This window comes from Arachis hypogaea, chromosome 19 (assembly GCF_003086295.3).
Source record: "Arachis hypogaea cultivar Tifrunner chromosome 19, arahy.Tifrunner.gnm2.J5K5, whole genome shotgun sequence".
In the NCBI taxonomy this organism is placed as follows: domain Eukaryota; kingdom Viridiplantae; phylum Streptophyta; class Magnoliopsida; order Fabales; family Fabaceae; genus Arachis; species Arachis hypogaea.
This window is the reverse complement of record NC_092054.1, coordinates 35,594,831-35,600,856: the sequence shown is the minus strand read 5'-3', so window position 1 is coordinate 35,600,856 and position 6,026 is coordinate 35,594,831.

Here is a 6,026-nt window from a genome sequence, read left to right as displayed (position 1 = left end):
AACTGGTTCAAAGCTATGAAGTATGCATTACAGACTCAACATGTCCCAAATAATCAGTTCGTAAAATATGCAGCTTATCAATTAGTGGGAGAAGCTCAGCATTGGTGGCAAGGAGAGTGTCGATTCCTGCAACTACAGGATATGGATATTCCATGGGAGCTATTTCAAACTGTTTTCTACAAGAAATATTTTCCTGAGTCAGTGAGGGAGGCCAGAGAGTTAGAGCTTATGCAGCTGAAGCAAGGTTCAATGTCTGTGGTCGAGTATACGTGTAAGTTCAAGGAGCTATATAGGTTCTCAAGGGTATGTCGAGGAGCCCCTGAGTCCTATGAGGGTTGGAAGTGTGAAAGGTTCCAAGGAGGTCTGAGTGAAAATATTATGAATACTGTGACTCCATTAGAGATTCGAATATTTTCTAATTGGTGAGCAATTGTTGAAGATTATGCCAAGAAGACGGCTTTGGTGAGAGATGATCAGGGCAGTACTAGTAGTAGGGGTCATGGGAAGTATGTTCCGTCAAGAGGCCAGAACTTCAAGAAGGGTAGACATGCCCCTCAGCAATCTCAAGTTCAAGGACATATCGGAGGGATTAACCATGACCAGTATCACTGGGCGAGAGGATGAGGTAAGCATGCGTGGGATCAACAAGAGAAGTTAAGGTGTCTGAGATATGGAAGATACCATCCGAAAATGTCGTGCATGGCTGGGTTCAGTGGATGTTACCACTGCGGATTATCAGGGCATATCTCTACATATTTTTCCTACAAGAAGGACTAGGGTGCGAACCGGTCTCATCGACGAAATTGAGGATCTTCAAATTAAAATGGATAATCGAGTTTTAATCACATTGTAGTAGGTTGTAACTCGACTCTTCTTATTAACTTATGATGGGGTCTTGAATTTAGAACTAGCAATATTAGATTGAACATCAGGTTTAGGACCAGAGTTTAGCTTAGTTTTATTTTATGGAACGTTGTCGTTAGGGCTGGCCAAACTTAGCATCGGAGGAACTAACGGGAGAAGATAATTCGGGTGGACGCAACCAAGCAATTCGAGTTCTCAGTGACAACTAATTAAAGTGATGCAGCAGAAAGCGTGAGGGAGTACGGACACGGTAGGATTATGAAAAGTGAATTACTTTAACGACTTAAGTTAGGTTGGCAATATTAAGTAGTGGATCACTTCGTGGAAGGAGGGACAGTTGTAGCTAAGGGTTATATACTCTTGGCGGTGAAAGCGACTTTGCATGAATTACTGACGGTTGAACAAACTGACTGTGAAGAACAAGTATCCGTTGCCGAGGATAGATAACTTAATGGATTAGTTGTAAGGAGCCAGAGTGAACGAGGATGGCAATGGGAGACCTAATACGAGGGGGATTACCAACACATGCTTGTGACTCGATCTGTCTTTCTTTAGTAATCCACATTAAAATACTTTATTTCATGATCCTTCTTGATAATTGATTTGAACGTTTCCCTAAATCAAACCCTTGCTTACATGTGTTTTTGCACGAAACTCGTATCCCTTGACATGACCCTAAATCTGTTTTGACCCAATCAAGTGTGAGGAAGATTACTGTTAAGATAAACCATCAACAGAGACATACTTTGATTCAATGTGCCTTATTATTTCTTCCAAGGATTCGTAATTTGGAATCCCTTTCTTGAGGTGCACTCTAATTCTCTTTCTGGTGCATTTTCTTATTTCCTACAACCTTGTCTGATCATAATACCATGTATCTCTTCAATTTCTTACGAATAGCATTCGAAACTGCTTGCTCTCTTTTGAGCTTGGTATCCCTTAAGATAACTTGACCTCATTTTGACATTGTATACAATCCTTAAACGCAACCATTGATATGTTAGTTCCTTAGGACACGAATTATAAACCCAAAGGACGAAACTTGCAAGCGTACGACATCGCGAGGAGTGGTGAAGTTTTACTTTTACAAATGACGTTACCTATAATTAAATTGACACACAAGGCAGCCCCATTGGTACGAACGTCAAACTGTGGAGAAACTTCTCAAGGACTTGAAAGAAAGATTAATTACAGAGCTAAAGTTTGTGTTGCCGAAATCCCGTGAACCAGTTAGAACTACGATTCTGAGTTAAGTTATCACCCAAAAATTTTTGCACTAGGTGTCTACGTGTATATTATAGGGTGATTAATATAACGTTTGGCACAAGGTGGATTATTGATTGCAGAGGTAATTAGAAAAGGAAAAAAATAAGTGAGAATAAATTTAAGCTTGAATTTTTGGTGGAATTTTAACATTTGATTTTTGTTATGATGGGTAGGAATTCATTAGTTGTTTATTATGTCTAAGGGAGGTTGAATGGTATACATTGATGAGGTTGTAAATGAATTGAATAATTAGATGCGAAACAAATGGTATAGTGGAATTGTGGATCTTAGGATTTTGTCAACTGACTAAAGAAAATTGAGAATAGAATATTTTAGGTGTTAAAATGATTGAGTGTGTTATGAGTGTGATTGAGTGGATGGTATTGAAACTGTGGTTAGTATAATAACTGTTGTTATGCTTTGAAAAGTTGAATGGTTGGAAGTTGATCGATATTGTACTTGGAGCTATAGAAAATTGTTAAGATTAGAATTAGGCATAGAGGCCCTATAAGGCCCTAAGTTATGACTTAGTCTTAGAATGAGCGTAAACCCTAATTGGGTCAGGGTGAGGAAGTTTAGAAGTAAGCCTAGGTTTTGTAATCCAATAATGATGTATAACTTGACTGAATAATTGGATTAATTGATTACTTAGTGGCTAAATATTAGAGTGGCGCAGCAGAAGCTTGCGGAATGCAATAGCACATGATACTTGTGAGTAAAGGTCGTAGGACGATGACTAAACATATCTTAGGCTTGAATACTTGAAGATTCTAGTGGGTTAATGTAAGTAAAGGTTTCTGAGAACTAAGTTTAATTGTGGTTGTAAGGTTAGAATGGTTTAGGATAGGTTGTGGACATGAGGGTAGGTGACTAATTTGGATGTGGATGGCAGGTGAGTACAATTGTCGAGTTTGGAAGGTAAAGATTGTGATAATTGAGCGTGGTGACTTTAGGTTTAGGATTGAGATGGGAAATGATTTATTTGAGAAACGGACTTGGAACATATTGAGTTGAAAGGCCGATGTAGTATAAAAGTTGAGTTGAGGGAATCTAAGAGTAAAAAGCATGAGTACAGCATAGGCTTGAATCGGTTAAGATATGGCATTATAAATAGAAATGAAGGATGTAAGCAGGAATCTGAGTTACTATGGAGGGATGACACGAAGCATAGTAAGAGGTAATTTTGAGTTGAGAGAACATTTAATGATGGAGATGGGTAAACCAAATTTTGAGGACAAAATTTCTTGTTTGGTGGAGAGAGTGTAAGAATCGCGAATTAATGATAGAGATGGGTAAACCAAATTTTGAGGACAAACTTTCTTATTTGTGCTTAGAGCTTGTTGGTGGCTGCCCAACACCAAACTTATAATTAATGTTTGGGGGCTCTGCAGAGTGATGAGCGGATAATTTATCCCCTTTTTGGCATTGTTTTTACATAGTTTTTAGTATGTTTTAATTACTTTTTATTATATTTTTATTAGTTTTTATTCAAAAATCACATTTCTGGACTTTACTATGAGTTTGTGTGTTTTTTTGTGATTTCAGGTATTTTCTGGCTGAAATTGAGGGACCTGAGCAAAAATCTGATTCAGAGGCTGAAAAAGGACTGCAGATGCTGTTGGATTCTGACCTCCCTGCACTTGAAGTGAATTTTCTGGAGCTACAGAAGCCCATTTGGCGCGCTCTCAATTGCGTTGGAAAGTAGACATTCTGGGCTTTCCAGAAATATATAATAGTCTATACTTTGCCCAAGATTTGATGGCCCAAATTGGCGTTCAAAGTCAGCCTAAAACATCTTGGCGTAAAACACCCAAACTGGCACTAGAATTGGAGTTAAACGCCCAAACTGGCACCAAAGCTGGCGGTTAACTCCAGGAACAGCCTATGCACGAATAATCTTCAATGCTCAGCCCAAGAACACACCAAGTGGGCCCCAGAAGTAGATTTCTGCACTATCTGCACTTAGTTACTCATTTTCTATAAACCCTAGTTACTAATTTAGTATAAAAACTACTTTTAGAGATTTATTTTACAGTTTTTATCGGAGGAATATCTTTGATCACTTTGATCATAGACCATTGTTCACGTTTGGAGGCTGGCCTCACGGCCATGCCTAGACCTTGTTCACTTATGTATTTTCTACAGTGGAGTTTCTACACCCCATAGATTAAGGTGTGGAGCTCTGCTGTTCTTTATGAATTAATACAAGTACTATTATTTTTCTATTCAACTCACGCCTACTTCTTCTCTAAGATATTCACTCGCACTTCAACCTGATGAATGTGATGACCCGTGACACTCATCATCATTCTCACTTATGAACGCGTGCCTGACAACCACTTTCGTTCTATCTGCAATAGGTTGAGTGTGTATCTCTTGGCCTCCGGGTTCATGACGCATGATTGCCTCTTCTGACAACAGAGCATCCCATTCCGTGAGATCAGAGTCTTCGTGGTATAGGCTAGAACTATTGGCAGCATTCCTGAGATCCGGAAAGTCTAAACCTTGTCTGTGGTATTCCGAGTAGGATCTGGGAAGGGATGACTGTGACGAGCTTCAAACTTGCAAATGTTGGGCGCAGTGACAGTGTGCAAAAAGACAATGGTCTTATTCCGACGCTAGCGGGAACCGACAGATGATTAGCCGTGCGGTGACAGTGCATATGGATTTGTTTTCATCCGAGAGGATCATACAGCTTGCCATGGAAGGAGGTAACGCATGATTGGAAGAAGGCAGTAGGAAAGCAGAAGTTCAGAAGCAACAAAGCATCTCCAGACGCTTATCTGAAATTTCCACCAATAAATTACATAAGTAACTTTATCTTATTTTCTGTTTTATTTATCTTTTAATTATCAAAACCTCATAACCATTTGAATCCGCCTGACTGAGATTTACAAGGATGACCATAGCTTGCTTCAAGCCGACAATCTCTGTGGGATCGACCCTTACTCACGTAAGGTTTATTACTTGGACGACCCAGTTCACTTGCTGGTCAGTTACACGGAATTGTGAAGAAGTCTTGAAATCACGTTCTTCCACACCAAGTTTTTGGTACTATGGCCAGGGAATGAATAATCACGATTTCGCATACCACAGAGCTCTACACAGAAAGAGAGGGTTGGAACACTAGCTGTTGCACAGTTATCTCTCTTTTATTTGAGGGAGAATTGGGATGAGGCATCTTGAACAAGATGTGGCCCTCCCCTAGTTGTAGAGTTAGTTCTCGCTTAGCCATATCAATGATAGTATTGGCAGTGGCTAGGAAAGGTCTTCCAAGGATGACAGAATCATCCTCATCCTCTCCAATGTCCAAGACTATGAAGTTTGCAGGGATGTAGTGGTTTTCAACCTTCACCAAGACATCCTCTACTAAACCATATGGCTTCTTCATTGTCTTGTCTGCCATCTCTAATGATATGTTTGCAGCTTGTACCTCAAGGATTCCCAGCTTCTCCATTACAGAGAGTGGCATGAGGTTGATACTTGACCCTATGTCACACAAAAACTTTTCAAAGGTCATAGTGCCTATTGTACAAGGAATCAAGAAGCGTCCAGGATCTGGAAACTTCTGAGGTAGCATCTGCTATACCAAAGCATGGAGTTCTTTTGTAAGCAGTGGAGGTTCTTCCTCCAGAGGCTTTGTACCAAATAACTTGGCATTCAGCTTCATAAGAGCTCCTAGGTACCGAGCAACTTGCTCTTCCCTAGTGTCATCATCCTCATCAGAGGATGAGTAGTCATCATAACTCATGCACTGCAGAAGTGCATGCAAAGGAACCTCAATGGTCTTTATGGTTTCCTTTGGTTCTGGAGTAGAGGGTTCTTGAGTGAGACTTAGGCACTCAAAGGGTGTGCTTTTACTGGCGTTCAACGCCAGCTCTGATAGCTCTTAGGGC